Here is a 16,395-nt window from a genome sequence, read left to right as displayed (position 1 = left end):
CATCTACAGTTACTCACAGTTTCAAATAAAAACTAACAGTGTCAGATCCTTAGGACGGTAGTATCGTGATCGTGAAGTGAAGTTAAAAAAAACGGTAACTTTTACAAGTACAGAACTATAAATGTACATGGGCTGTTACAGACGCAAACCAAATGCATGTGTGTACTGTAAAACACTAACAATAAGGGCAGCTCACTACTGAAAATGGCAAATTTAGGAGGCAGTGGGGATCGAACCATGGACTTTTGATTACAAGTCAGCAAATCTTATCAGTATGCCACAGAAGCTGTTGTGTTGTTCTTGAACCTTTTGTAAAATGTTTATTTGATCTTTGGACTTCAGGCTTCACCCATTCTATAGTTTATGCCTACATTTTATAACATTTATTACTAAAATATGAAAAAGTTTCTTTTTTAACAATGTGTTTACACAGATTACTGTAGAAACAGAACACACATGAAATGCATGTGTTCCAAATAACGATCTATTATTTCCACTGTAAAATTCCAGCAGTTCACTCCCAGATATTCAAACAAGGCATGAGCTGGGAGAACTTAGTGAACATTCTGCGATGGTGGGGGATGGAATATTAGGCTGCTTGCTGCTTGTCTTAATCGGCACATTTACAGGACAATAGATGCTGACGGAGAGGTGTGAACGGATTTAAGGTGGGCCGGATTTACAAGTTTTCTCGTAGGCTCTGGTAATTCTAGTGTCAATTGATTTATTTTTTACATTAAAGAAATTTAGTTTGGTCTGTTGGTACCTGTCACAAATGTGGATGGTACTTTACTGGTTATTTTCCAGTTCTCTTCATTTTGTTTTGTGTATTTTTAGTTATGTTGTTATATAATGATTCAGTGTTTTTTTTTGAGTTTTTATGCATGTTGTAATTATATCTTACAAAGTCTACCTACTCAAACAAACAGCACTGTATTAAAAATGTGAAATGGTGAAACATATGCAATGACCTTTTTATAAATGTTCATTTGTGATTGTTTTCTGTCTTTTTTTTTATTTGTTTAACATGATTTTTGTTATTTGGTTATTTATTTTATCATTATGACAATCCTTGCGAGAAATTGTAGTTAACATGAGATTTTCTTGAATTAGAACATTTTGTGTATAGAAACAGCATCTAATATGTGACACCTGGCATGTCGTCACGCATTTGACGTCTAATTGAATGCATGTTTTAAAAAAAATGTTATTTCGTTTTTTTTGAAAATATGCTTAACAATTTAATTAGGAAAAAGATCTTCAGGTGGAAGGAACACTTTGCTTTTGTTTTCGACAAAATTTTTAACTCTTGATTTTTGAACTGATGCTTGTATTTTGCTTTTTTCTGGTTTAGATCCTTTGGCAGTTAATCTGACAGCTCTTTTGTTTGCTCCTTCTGTTCAGTTGTACATCCTTTTCTTAATCATCTTTTTCACGGTCCAGTAATAAAATATTTATGAGATACAATGTTTAACAAAATATGTATCAATCGATATTATTATTAATGTTACAGAAGGTAAGCAGGATGGTAGTGAGACAGCTATGTTATATGGGCTGGAGATGGTGGCACTGACCATGAAGGAGAAGGCAGAGCTGGAGGTGGCAGAGCTGAAGATGCTAAGATTTGGACAGGATTAGAAATGAAGACATTAGAGGGTCAGCTCAAGTTGGTTGGTTGGGAGACAAAGTCAGAGAGGTGAGATTGCGTTGGTTTAGATATGTGCAGAGGAGAGATGCTGAGTATATTGGGAGAAGGATGTTAAGGATAGAGCTGCCAGGGATGAGGAAAACAGGAAGGCCTGAGAGAAGGTTTATTGATATGGAGAGAGGACATGCAGGTGATGGGTGTAACAGAACAAGATGTAGAGGACAGGAAGATATGGAAGAAGATGATCTGCTGTGGTGATCCCTAACGGGAGCAGCCAAAAGAACAAGAAGACAGAAGGTAAGCGGTGTTTGAAAAATGTGCTCACAATCTTATGACACTAAATGCGGCATTCATATTACATGTATATAAAACAATATTTACAGGAAAGAAAGGCATACTGCTCCCACATACTATAAAAAAAAAGAAACAGCACAAAATAAAAAAATATTTTACTACAAAGATAACATTTATATCTGTTGCAAGAAGAGATAATATTATAAATCCTATTAAAGTTAAATTAATAAAATCAGAGTATTGAGAAACAGAAGACTTAATTTACAAATAGTATTTATTTGCTACTAATAGTATCTGTCTGTTCTAAATACCTGTACATTCCTTTTCAGAAGTCCTAATGAGCTTGTTATTTTTTAATCACTATGTAAAAAAATAGAAATCCATGAGTTGGATTAAGCACAATATACAGGTACTGTATTATATTGTGTCACACATGTGTGCCAGAGGGTCAACTTATACACTCACCTGATATAAGCTGTACCACCCTGGGAAGAGAAGGGGCGCTGCCGCTAACAGATTTGTCTCTTTCTTCCATCATAGCCTGGCAAAACTGTCTTGTAAAGGCTTTGAATTGAAAGAAGCCCCCCAACCCCCCATCCCAAGCAAACACCGACTTCCAGTCCTCACAATATAAATGCACAGCGATCACAGAAGATGGTGTCTCCTTTTGATATGGACCTGGCTTTTATATTGGCAGAAGCTTGAATTCCTTGCTGATCATCCTGATAAGAGGACTATTGTCTCTTTAAAATTTGCACAGTGAAGTGCTTACTTTTCATTGCTTCCTGCTTTGGTTTTGAATTAAACAGGGCCTTGCTGAACAGTTGGTATCCTAAGCATCTTTTTTGTCCTGCAAACATAATTTCGCTCCCCAACAATATATAGAACAAGTGAGGGAAAAATGTTTTGTGCATTAATGCAGTGTCTTCTTAAAATTAAAAACAAAACAGTATTCAAACAATTATTTTTTATGAGCAATTTGCATTTTAAATACAAAACCTTGAAAACAGTAATAAATATATGCCTACTTAAAGTGATGGAGATCAAAAAATACAACCTGAAACCATAACATTTAGAAGAAGCAGAATGAGTATATTAAAAGTTTTTTTCTTGTGAAATAATGAAACAGACCTCAGTACTGCCAGATAAAGAAATTGAAAAAGACATTGTTCAAATGTATTTCACCTTTTGCCTTGAAAATAATTCTTTACTTCTTTTATTAGAGAGGCTGTTCTAATATTACAATAGAATATCCAAATACAAATCCAGTGGAAATGTCATCCAAGTGATATTTTCTCATGGGGACATGGGGAAGTGGAATAGAACGGGGCTGCTTTGTGTTGTTACACGCTGTCTTATTCTCTTTGATCATAATTTTGACACTGGCTAGTTTATTTCATGCTACTTGACCCTGATGAAACTAACTTTTGTATTTATTTACTGATGAATCAAATATATTTTCCCTTAATGTACTTTATGCTAGCTTGTTCTGTCTGAACGAGTTACATTAAAATATTTTTAGGATAAAAACTGGTATATAGAAGTTTTACTTGCTTCAATAATACTTCTTCATATCACTTTTATTTGCAAACATTAATAATTCACTGTATTTTAAACTGCATGAGCCTCAGACAAACATGTTTCTAACTATTGAGTGAAATAACCATTACAGTATTTCATTATGCAGACAGCGAATTGTAAATGTAAGGCAGCAGGATGGTCTGTTCCCGAGTGCTGTTGTGACAGAAGTGTAGCCCCGAGTTAGATCATGATTGGGTGCCAGATTACAATGTTGAGTTTATATATTCTCTCTGGGTCTGTGTATGTTTTTCTCCAGGGACTCCAGCTGTTTTAGACACTACAAAGATGTATGTGTTCGCTTAAATTTGAGATACTGAATTATCCCTGTGGCGTGTGTGATTGGACCTGGATGTGGAGGGGTTCCTGTCTAGGGTTGGTTACAGCCTTGCCTCCGATATTGCCTAGATCAGCTAAGCTCCTCCATTCCACTACAACTCTGAAATGAATTAAGTTGGACTGAGAAGATAATGTTATGACATTTACACAGAAAGACAAGTCAAACATATTTTTCTTGTGAACCTACTTATTCTTACATTATGCTTCAGCTCATTCCATGCTTATACAATTAAATGAACTGAACTGTATATAGTACAGTGAATAATACTTAATTCATATGCTCAATGAGAAGATACATGTACACCATGCTGTGGTAAACTCTTTAACACTAGTTCCTTACTTCAGGAATACACATTTGTATGTATAGCGTTTTCTTTAAACTTTTCAGCTAACAGATGTCAGGATATACCCTGCGTTTTGACATGCTGCACAGAAATGCACTGTATGCTGGAAGGCAAGAAATGTGAAGTACAATTTTAGCATGCTTTGTTCTCAGACTGTTTATGAGCTTCAAGTCCCTAACCTTGAAATGGGTGTGGGTGGCGTGTCCTGAGTGATAATGATGTCCTGTAACATTTCTTTCAATTTATTTGTTGCACATACCTTTAATGTGTTTCACACTTTAAAACTGTTACTTTAATACTATAAAATGTCAATGCTCCCTACTAGCAGAGATAAGAACCTGCTGCTAAGTGAGCCAGGGAGTTCTGTTTTATGTGCTCGTTGGGCACATGAGTAGAAAGAGCTGCTGTCTTTTAAAACACGGACATTTTTCAGAATGTTTTGTCTCTCTTCCACAGAAAAGACTCTTTCCCTTTGTGTTTATTGGAGAAGAAATAATGTGCAACTAAGAAAAGGTGCCACCTGTGAATGTTCACCAGCACCTTGCTATTGGTAACAGAACTGCATGAAGATTTAACCCACCCAGTGTCACACACATGTGCATGGGGGAATGTTTACAGGTTCAAATACAGTAGTGTTATTCGTCAGTCAGATCAGAGGTTGGTGCTCTCACCTGATCCTCTCTCCGCTTGTTCCTGTGCAGTTCAGCTGAAAGCCCTTCCTCTCAATGACATCACCACCGGTCCTTCCACTGTTGACATCACTTCTGGCAAACCCAGATGACATCATTTCCAGTACTTAGAATCCACCTTCCTGCCATATCTGTACCTTTTCCGGCTGCCCAGACTCCACCTCTTCCTCCGATCCATCATGTTTATAGAGCAGGCTCAACCTGTTATTCAGTTCAACTGTGAACTCCACTGAGATAAAAACATATTTCTTTTCTTTTCAGTATGCAGGGTGGCTAACCCCAAACCTTTTTCTGTCTGCTGCCTAATTTTTTACCACACCAGATTGTATGTCTTTGTTTCACTTTGTACTGTTATTGGTTTTGATTTAAATAAATGTAGCTTGTGAGTAAAAGCTTAAAGAGTGTCTCTCAGTGTAAATGCAACTTGTTATACCAACCTCAACAGTGGCTGTGAGTGGAGTAAAGGTCAGGAAATGGATGGACCAAACTCATAAACAATAATCAGAAAGGGTCTGAACCAAAGATCAATAATAAACCAAGCATCAATGTCAGACTGTAATTCAAATTTGAAGTATTACCATCATGTTTCATACACATTCTGGCTGGGGTTCACATTTTTTCTATTTTGCTCATTTTTTTAAGTTAATACTGTTTATTATTTAGTTTCTGAATGTCAGTGTGTATTCTGTGTTTTATGAGATGTCTTCAGAAATGCAGAGCACAGCCCATGAACTTCAAGGGATGCCCTCATTCCTATAAAGTCTTTGGAAAACCCACTTGTAGCTCACTGACTATGATTGTGGTGATTGAGAGTTCTCCTTTATTTATTAAATTTGTATTTTTTGTGCATTACTAGATTTTGACCTAATGCTCTGTTTTTGATTCTTCATTTGTAATGGGATTATGTTTGCTGTTGGAAATTCAAATTTTGAAGGCATTGCCTTCTGTGCCTTTTGTGTTTTTCAGAGTTAATTATTACAGAGGATTATTTGTGTAAAATATATCCATTTTTGTGACTAGCCAGTTTATCCCCCTCTAGTGGGTATTTTGGGTATTTTAGAACTTTTTGTGCTTTGTAACTCTCTGGTTCATAACACTTAGAAAATAACTTAGAAGGAGTTCAAAAAACAAAAAGTATAAGAAATAAGCAGAGGTTCTTTCTTTCACAAAGTTATCCATAAACTTGGATTAAACATGAGTGCTAGTGCCAACCATTAAACCCTGTCATTTAAATGACCTCACACAGTCACACACTTGGCAACTGAGAGAAGTGTTTTGAGATTCACAAAATTCCGGCACATACAGCAAAAACAAAACGACATCCAAACTTTTCAAAAATAAAATGCTGAATAAAAGCAACTTATTTAAAACAATTAATAAAGGACTCAGCTTTACCCAAAATGTTCCTTGGTAATAAGTGGCGGTTTGTAATGCAGGGTGCTGGAGCGCTGTTTCCCCAAATATTTATTTATTTATTTTATATTGAATTCATTTTTATTGAATTAATTTAAAGAATGTAACATTCCACATATTCAAGTCAAAAATAACAAAACTAAATTCAAATCAACACTCACCCATAAGAAAGAATTTGTTTTTTTTCTAATTTTAAATAGTATATATAACATCAGTTACCCACTGACTTAAGAGGTTGAGCAAGATAAGTTTACTTGCTAATAGTGAAATAAGGGCAATTACAGTTTGTGTGTCCTTCTCCACTTGAAGTTACTCTGGGAGTACACCAAACACAGCTGTTAATGGATTAGTAGTGATTGTGACACATTTAAAAAATTTTGTCCAAAACGATGTTAATTTAGTACACGGCCGAAACATATGGCCTAGTGAGGCTGGAACTTGATTGCAACATTTGTAGGTTGGATCTTGCCCTGGAAACATTTTGGACAACTTTAAATGAGATAGATGTGCTCGATAAAAAATTTTAAGTTAAATAATTGAATGTTTTGCTTAGATGGAACTACAGTGGATTCTGTGCATGTCTGCCTTCAACTCATTTTCTGAAATGTTGTGTGAAAGATCATTTTCCTACTGTACTCTGGGATCTTTAAAAGGAAGGGACTTTAAAATGGTTTTAAATATGATAAAAAATGCTGTCTGAATCTTTAAGACTGATCAATATTTCTTATAGATTAGAAATAGGTGGATGGTATGGAAAATTGGGAAGAATTTGGAGAAAAATTGTGTTGATGGGAAGCTAAATTTGGAGTGTAATTGTTCGTAGGATGCAAAGACATAATTTATATACGAATCTGTAAATGATTTAATCCCATATATTTTCCAAACATGAAAATCTGTATAGGTTTGAGAAGGTGGAAAAAGGTGGTTATCATGTAGAGGTGCCACAGATAAAATATTTTCCAACTTGAAGTGCTTCCTACATTAGTTCCAAATACTGAATGAATGAAGGACAATTGGGTTGCTAGTTTATTGATGATACCTTGTATTTACTGGTGTACAAAGCAGGGAATATAAAATAGTACTTCGGGATTTCATTTCTATTGCGGACCAAGCTAATGTGCATTCATCTATTTGTGTCAATGTCCAGGTTTTTATAGCTTGTATATTTGCCACCCAGTAATAAAACTGAAAATTAGGTAGAGCCATGCCACCTTCTGCTTTAGGTCATTGTAGGGTCACCCTTTGGATGTGCGGATATTTCAAATTCCAAATAAATGAAGTTATGATTGAATCTAATTTCTTTAAAAATGATTTGTTAATGTATATGAGGATGTTCTGAAATAAAAACAGAAGCTTAGGAAGAATATTCATCTTGAGAGTATTAATTCTTCCTGCTAAAGTAAGATGGAGAGTAGACCATCTATGCATGACTTGTTTAATTTTTTCAAAGCAAAAAGCAAAATTTTTGTTGAAAAAGAGCTTTATATTTAATGTTTACCCCTACAGTAGGTATTTAAACTGATCTTCAATAATAAAAGGGAAGGTGTCCAATCTAATGCTGTTTGCTAGAGAATTCACTGGAAAAAGCAGACTTTTGTTCAAATTAGTCCAGATATCTTTTAAAATTCTGTTAGTACAGTTAGGGATGCGGGCAGTGAATTTTGTGGATCTGATATATACAATACCATATCATCTACATATAGTGATAGTTTAAAAACTCTATTTAAATCAATTAGGTAATGTGAAATAATCATGAAGTAAATTTGTTTTTTTTGCACAACTGTGGCTGGTGTCACCGCGTATCAACATACATTAAAAACTGTTTCTGACATGTATATGTTTAATTTCTGTGTGAATAAAACAAAAAGTCGGTATGAATACCTATATTTCTGGAGTGAAGGATGTCAGCCAAATGACAGTCTATGTAAGTGCTTGATCTTTTGGCAACCAGGTGACCTGTGGCTGCCCTTTAATTGGTTGCTTTCAGATTTTTCCAGGGACAAAGCTCTTTGCTGCCATATTTATTTGTAGTGAATTAGATAGATAGATAGATAGATAGATAGATAGATAGATACTTTATTAATCCCAAGGGGAAATTCACATAATCCATCAGCAGTATACTAATACAAAAAACAATATTAAATTAAAGAGTAATAAAAATGCATGTAAAAACAGACAATAACTTTGAATAATGTTAGCATTTACTCCTCCGGGTGGAATTGAAGAGTCGCATAGTGTAGAGTGACAAGTCTGTCACTGAAGCTGCTCCTCTGCCTGGAGATGACACTGTTAAGTGGATGCAGTGAATTCTCCATGATTGACAGTAGTTTGCTTAGTGCCCGTCGCTCTGCTACAGATGTTAAACTGTCCAGCTTTATTCCTACAATAGAGCCTGCCTTCTTAACAAGTTTGTCCAGGCGTGAGACATACTTCTTCTTTATGCCGCCTCCCCAGCACACCACCGTGTAGAAGAGGGCACTTGCTGGTAGAACATCTGCAGCATCTTATTGCAGATGTTGATGGACGCCAATTACAAAAATTAGTATTGTTTTAGGTTTTTTTAATCTAATGTGATTGGACAATTGTTGATGCACTATGTCATGTTGACGTCAATGGTTCACAATTCACACCCGCTTTAACATTACATAACTACAGATGAGTGAACGTCGTTTAGGAGATGGCAACTTCAAGCAAAACTTCAGAAATCAAAGATAATATGGTTATTTAATTAATGAAATACCCCTTCATTAATCATTCACTTGAATAAAAAAGAAGATAAACGTAGCTTATACAAGAGCAACCTAACTTAATAATTCAGCTGTGAGCATGTGATCGAGGACAAGGTTACACACAGACATTTTCCAGCTCTTGTTATGACAAACATAATTGGCTAACTGTGTGTGGTGTAAGTAATGCATTTTTTTGCTTCCTGTTTGCTGTTTCAAAGTGTCAGTACCAAAGCATCGTGGCCAAAAATATGGGTACAAGATCCAAAACATCTTTCTGAAAAATGTAAATGGCATGAAAGTAGTCGTGGTCATCTAGACAATAGTATGAGACATTTTGTTTTTGGTAGACTTAGTATTGCTGAACAGCTAGATGAAGGCTACAGGATTGGCATTAGAAGGCACATCCTGTCCAGAATAATAGATGAGATATAATGTGTTTGTGGTTAGTAGAATAGTGGTGTGCCTTGGGATGATTTTGATTACAAAATCTATGTCACTACAGAAAAAAAGGCTGGAAAATACTGCTTTAGACAGTAGTATGCGGCTATTTTTTTTGGTCAGGCAAAGGGAAATGACTCAGGTTAATCAGAAAGTAATTGAGAAATTTTCAGCCCTGAATGAAAGGAGTGCAAAATTTATGTTCAAGGAAATATATGTAATCCTGATTTTAAAGGCAGAATAACATTTAGGTTGCACTTGTCCTGTGGGTGGAGTATAAGATGGGTTGGGGGCAAGTTATGTTTTAAGCTGGGTTCTGTGGGGCTTACAATGTGAATTTTTGCCCAGGTGAGGTAAGCCTGGCAAACTGGCATAGGAGAGGGCAGACTGGCAGCAAGTGTAGAATACAATTAGGGTGAGAATGATTCTCTGGGTGTGTTAAATGATAAACTGGGATACAAAACTTCAGAAAATAAACAAAGGACTAATGATTGTATGATGTGGATTTATGGAATACAGTGCAAATGGCCAAGGACTGGCCACTCTACAGTTTTTGCATAACCAGTATAAGATTTGGATTGGATTTGCTATGGATGTTTTATAAGACAGACAGAAGTCCACATTATTGGAAGATCATCGATGTGGGGGTGCAGACATTATGGTGTGGGTTTAGGAAGAACAGGGAACTGGGCAGGTTGGCAGAGGATTTGGAAATTTAGAGACATATGTAGTATAAAATTTTGGTGGCAGGTGCACCTGTTCCTTTCCACATCTATGGGGCAAATTATGTGAAGAATAAGGGGAAAGCAGATGTCATAGACTAAAGTTTTAGAGTTCAGTAGAAATGAGAAAGATGGCATCAGATTGTGCAGCATGGTGGAGGGGGTATAATACATTTTAGCCATGATTTGTCCTTTGGATCTGGTACTGGACAGGAGATGATGTGCATTGACAGTATGATGAGGACCAGGAGAGCATGTGGAATGAACAAACAGATAGATATGAAAGGCACTATATAACAGTTAGATGTGAAAGACACTATATAATAGATAGATGTGAAAGTCACTATATAATACACAAATAGATGTGAAATACATTATATAATAGATAGCTAGATGTAATAGGCACTATATAACAGATAGATAGATAGATAGATAGATAGATAGATAGATGTGAAAGTCCCTATATAATAGATAGAGAGATAGACAGATAAATAGACAGATGTGAAAGGCACTGTATAATAGATAAGTGCTGCTTCAATTTGCCCCCCAAAAGTTGCACCCCCATCCAATTTTTTTCACCAGCCGCCACTGTTGGTAATCCAAGCCAACAACAACCCATAAATTAAGATCTGAAAAAAAAATTGCAGTGGGAAGATTTTAAAAATCTTTAACCATTACACTACTGTCGGGCCAGAAGATTAGAAGACTGTTCATTCCAAGTTTGACTATGGCCTATTACGGGCACAAGGGGATAAGTTTGTGAAGTCTTCTATTTGTGTTAAACTGGTTGAAACAGCCCCAGTTATAAGCAGCCTGTCATAGTGATCTAGAAACACGCTAAGTTCAGCATGGACAGTGAGACAGGTAAGAGGTTAACAAGTAACAGTTACATAGTTGGCTGTGACATTTCTTCTTATGCCCTAACGAGACAAGAACCTAAGAGATTACTTGATACCTTTTGTGTTAGGTGCATGTCACAGGTGATCTGATTAAACAGGGCGAAAGGATACTTTATGAATATTGTATATCAATGAGGTGCTTCACTTCATAAAACTATCTTTAGATATGAATTGCATTAGCAATTATTTTGCAAGAATTTAATATGCCTTGCAAAAGACATATCTGTGTTTTTGAGACAAAGCACAACAGTTATGAAAGAAGCTAAATATTTTTTCTTTCCACTTTTTCAACAGGTTTAATTTATAAATAATCGAACACCTTAGAGCACATCCACTTCTACATATTTGCTACATGCTTCATACTGATAGTGGAATGCATTTTAGACAACTGCAGAAACCTGGGAAACAGGGGCAAAGCGAGCATGAGAATATAGAGCATCTTTAATAGCAATATTACTTGGGTTGTATCAAACAATAAAAATCACTCGCCAGTTTTATTTCTCAACCGAGTGGGCATGAATGTATGGTGATGAGACACAAAATGTATGAACAGATAAATGTGGATTCCAAAGGCATTTATTATGCATTTCAAAAATGCAGCTTGCAATTTATTGAATACACGAGGTCTGCAAAATTACTTTTAACCATGCCAAATTCAGGTATTTACAATACATTTAAAAAATAATGAAACTGTAACATATAATTCTAAATAAAACTAAGACATACATCACAAGGAAGAATATGTATATGTAGATGAGAAATACAGTTTAATAAGGTTTATGGATGAGCTTAATTTAGAATCACATAAAGGCTTCAATTAAGCAGCTCGGCAATATGGTTTGGTATTAAAACCTGACAAGCAAGAAGATAAGAACAAATGTGTGCAACCTTTTTAGACTTTATTCTCTCTCTCTCTCTTTCTCTATGAGGTTTGTTTTTTTGATTACATGTTTTTTTTTTTGTATTTTCTAGTGTTCTCATAATTATTTTAAACTGCATAAGAGCAGCTACCACAAAACATATGCTATATCCCCCTAGTGAATTATAAGAACAAGACTGCTTAATGCTCAGTTTTGAAGCTTCATGGTCTGATGTCATTCAACAAACTGCTTTCCGTAATCCTCTGTGAACTCTGGCAGAAAGAAGAGATTTTCTTAGTCACTTATGATTGATTGAAACCCAGTTGGTCAGCTTGTGGAAGTCAAAACTCTATGTCTTCACCTTGTAGTTTTTTATCTGCTGCCTTAGTTCTCCCCCAAAAAATTCCAAAGACTCAAATTAGGATAAACAGTCAGTGTACAATCTCTACTAAAACTCTTCCAGCAATGACATACATTTTATGCTCTAATCCCACATTAATCTGTAACCCATTTAACCAATTGCATTGCTTCAGTTGTAGATCTAAATGCATTCAACTACAGTAGTCCCAGGGCTTCTGAGAAGTCCCACTCATTTTTTATGAATTTAGAGAGCATAAAACTTTGTAGCTAACTTAATATTTCTCTTTAAACATCTCTTTACATTTCGATCAGTAATGCAGCATCATCAGCAAACAGGACACAATCTCCATCGGTATCATGAAGAAGAATGCATTGAGAATGGATCCCTGGTGCAGTCCCACCTTCATCTCAAACATACCACTATACCCATCTGTTGCCATGACCATTCTTCATGCTTCCGCATATATTGAAATCACCACCGACCGTAACCATTTTTTCACACTTAACTTTCTCACATGTGACCTGAAGTTTGAATAAGGTTCTTGTTGTAAAAGGTGACAAAAGGAGGCATCCACCCATAAAAATTTCTACTCCAATACACGTTTCTAGTCATTAAGCACAAAATTAATTTAGACAAAAACAAAGCACTTCATAGTAACTAACATACAAACCTCATACCAGCCATCAAAAGCATGATGATGAAGTGGAATTGATTTAGAGCTGCTTTGTACCCATAGGACTTTATCACTGATAAGAAACAGGAAAAAGACCAGGGGTCAGATTTCTTAAAACTTTATGGGCCTCCCTTTGTGAGTATGCAATTTTCCCTGAAAAATGTGGGTTTTTTAAAAATAAACTTGAAAGTAGAACTTGCATGTATTTACGGCAACTGAGGCACATCCGGGAAATGAGAAGGCCCTTGATCAGTTAGAGAAATGCAGCCAAACCAGCTAAATCACAAGCACTCACAAGCACAAAGATACACATCACAAAGCTGTTATTATAATGTGCATTGAAGTGACAAACATATTACACTTCAAATATACAGACTGCATTTTAGTTCCCTTTAAGGATAGAAAATGTTACATATTTTCATTTTTTTTCTATATTTAGGCTTCCTGTTGACACTTCTTGGGAAACTGGCTGATTGGTCAGGAATATCTCAGTCAAGCTTCAGCTCCATGCTGGAAACCATTAACTAACTGACAAGGTGATACATTCAATTTCTGTATGGCGTGGGTGTGCAGGCCAACATCGGGGAAAATAGCTTCATTCAAGATGGAATAAAGGCACCTAGAAAGAATGAAGCTCCTTTTCTTAACCATAAGCAGTTACATTCCATTAAAGCACAAGTTATCTGTGATGCCAAGATGAGAATGAAGAAAGTGGATCAGTGGTCTGGGTCAACCCATGATTCATTTACTATGAGGCAAAGTAGTGGTGAAGGTGACTGGCCGACGGTGCTGTACATATTGGCTGGCTTATTGGTAGGGTAAATGGCTGAACCCTGAGTGTTTCATTGTGCCTCTATTATTCACTTTAACAGCAATCATGTCATTGCAGGTGTCATGTGATAGCCTTTTCTTAAACCTTTCCCTAACCCCAGATAGCAGAGCAGATGTTCTATAATGCCATGCATGCTCTTACCCGCTGAGTTATGGCGTGCAACATTGAACTTCTCAATTGCTGGTGGTGCTCTCGCTGTGGCAGGTAGGAGGCTGCCCTTCTAGCCAAGGAAGGTCTCCAACATGGTGTTTGTACAATCCCAAATCAGAAGAAGTTGGGACAGTATGTAAAAAAAATGCAGAAATTCTAAAATTTACTTTGACTTTTATTTCATTGCAGACCATATGAACAAAATATATTTCATGTTTTATCTGCCCAACTTCATTTCATTTGTCATTGTCCATTCCTACATTTCAGGCCTGTAACACATTCCAAAAAAAGTTGGGATGGGAGAAAATTAGGGCCAGCGATGAGACAAAATAATTAAATAATGATGTGATTTCAAACAAGTGATGTCAACAGGTGATTGTAATCATGATTTGGTACAAAAGCAGTATCGACAAAAGGCTGAGTCTTTGAGGAACAAAGATGGGCAGAGGATCTCCAGTTTGTGAACAAATGTGTGAGGAAATTATTTACAGTAAATGTTTAAAAACAAAGTGGCAAAGTTCCTCCATTGTGCATAATATCATTAAATTATTCAAGGAATCTGGAGGGATTTCGGCACATGAAAACCTATGATCTCCGATCCCTCAGACGGGACTGTATCAAGAGCTGTCATTCATCAATAGCTGATATAACTACATGGGTAAGGGATTACTTTGGCAAACATTTGTCAAGCAGTACAATGTGGAGTTACATTCACAAATGCCACAAAATTTTACTGTGCAAAAAAGAAGCTTTATGTTAACTGTGTCCAGAAGCGGTGTTGAATTCTCTAGGCTAGGAGGCATCAGAGATGGACCATCACACAGTTAAAATGTGTACTGTGGTCAGACAAATCAGTGTTCCAGATGTTTTTTGGAAGAAATGAACGCTCTGGACCAAAGACAAAAGAACTGTCCAGGGTCTATCATGGTATAGAGTTGTATTAGTGTACTTGGTAAAGGTAATTTATACTTCTGTGATGGCAACATTAATGTAGAAGAGTACATTGAAATTTCAGAGCAACAAATACCTTCAAGGCATCATCTTTTCCAAGGACATTCAAGCATTTTTTAACAGGACAATATAAAACCACAACTGGACACATTACAAAGGCATGGCTGCGGAAAAAAAATGTACAGGCACTGGACTGCCCTGACTGCAGTCCTAAACTGTCCCCAGTAGAGAATGTTTGGAGAGTTTTGAAATGAAAAATGTGACGACAACATCCTTGTATTTTTGCACACCTTAAGGTGTGTTTGCAGGACGAATGGGACACCTGAAAAGCTTCATCGCTCGGTATTCTCAGTGCCAAAATTTCTTTTAAGCTTTGTAAGAAGGAATGGCAACATTACAAAGTGGTGAATGCTTTACCGTCCCAATTTTTTTAGGAATGTGTTGCACGTATGAAATTCAAAAATGGATGTATATTAAGAAATGAAATTATGTTGACCAGACAAAACATGAAATATCTTGGGTTCATACTATCTGATGATGACCCACATAAACGTTTGCCAAAGCTCTCTATATCCTAGTGCCTATATGAACACAGGAAACTCCAGTATCTGTTGTGAAAGGCACTATATAGCGCCTGACCCGACACAGATTGGACACGGGAGGCACGTGTAAAATAAAAGGACTTTTATTTCTCTTCAGCTGGAGGGCACGTCTTCCCCGTAATCCCCCCAGCCACAACACAGTCCCAAGCACCAGTAACCACCAGTACAGCACAATTACTTTTCTCTTCCTTGGCACCACCACTCCTCCCTAGCAACCTTGTCCTCCTCCACCCGACTCTGGCTGATGAGTGGTGGCTGCTGGCTCCTTTTATAGGTCACCTGGAAGTGCTCCAGGTGTTTGATCACCGAGTTCCGGTGGCACTTCCAGGTGTGATGAATCTATTGCCCACACGGGCTCAGGAGTCCCAAACCCAGCACCCATTGGCTGAACCTGTGGGACCCAACAGGGCTGCCCCCAACTCCAATTCCCAGGGAGCCCTGTGGGAAACCGAAGCACTACACCAGTCCCGGGGGGCGTCCATCTAGTGTCCAGGGGGAGGTATTGCACAGTCCAGGGCTGCTCCCCCTGAATATAGTGTGCAGGGGTGTCCTGGCTGGTCATGGACGCCAGCTACCTGTCACACTGTATTAGAAGTCGCATGAAAAAGGGGGGCTAAGCTGCCTCAAAAGCTTGCATATTGTAATCTGTTCATTTTGCCAATAAAAGGTGTAATTTTGCTTGATTTCTCATTGCTGTCTGCGATGAAATAAAAGTCAAAGTAAATTTCACTGTTTTTTTTTATTTGTATTTTCCATACCATCGTAGCTTTTCTTATTTGGACCATTATGAGTGCAACCAGTAAGAATTTGAGGCATGTTCAATTAAGCACATTTACAAGATGATTAGGTTTATAAAGGGTGAATTGTATATAA

At 36.8% G+C, this 16,395-nt stretch overlaps 1 protein-coding gene across 1 annotated transcript in view; it reads right to left on the bottom strand.

Annotated features, from left to right (window-relative positions):
- Positions 1-16,395, bottom strand: part of LOC120534948 (ninjurin-2-like) — a 119,779-nt gene that overhangs the window by 52,910 nt on the left and 50,474 nt on the right. The gene's annotated exons all lie outside the window — the stretch shown is intronic.

This window comes from Polypterus senegalus, chromosome 9, assembly GCF_016835505.1.
Source record: "Polypterus senegalus isolate Bchr_013 chromosome 9, ASM1683550v1, whole genome shotgun sequence".
In the NCBI taxonomy this organism is placed as follows: domain Eukaryota; kingdom Metazoa; phylum Chordata; class Cladistia; order Polypteriformes; family Polypteridae; genus Polypterus; species Polypterus senegalus.
The sequence above is the reverse complement of the archived record's forward strand: the minus strand, read 5'-3'. Positions and strand labels throughout refer to the sequence as shown.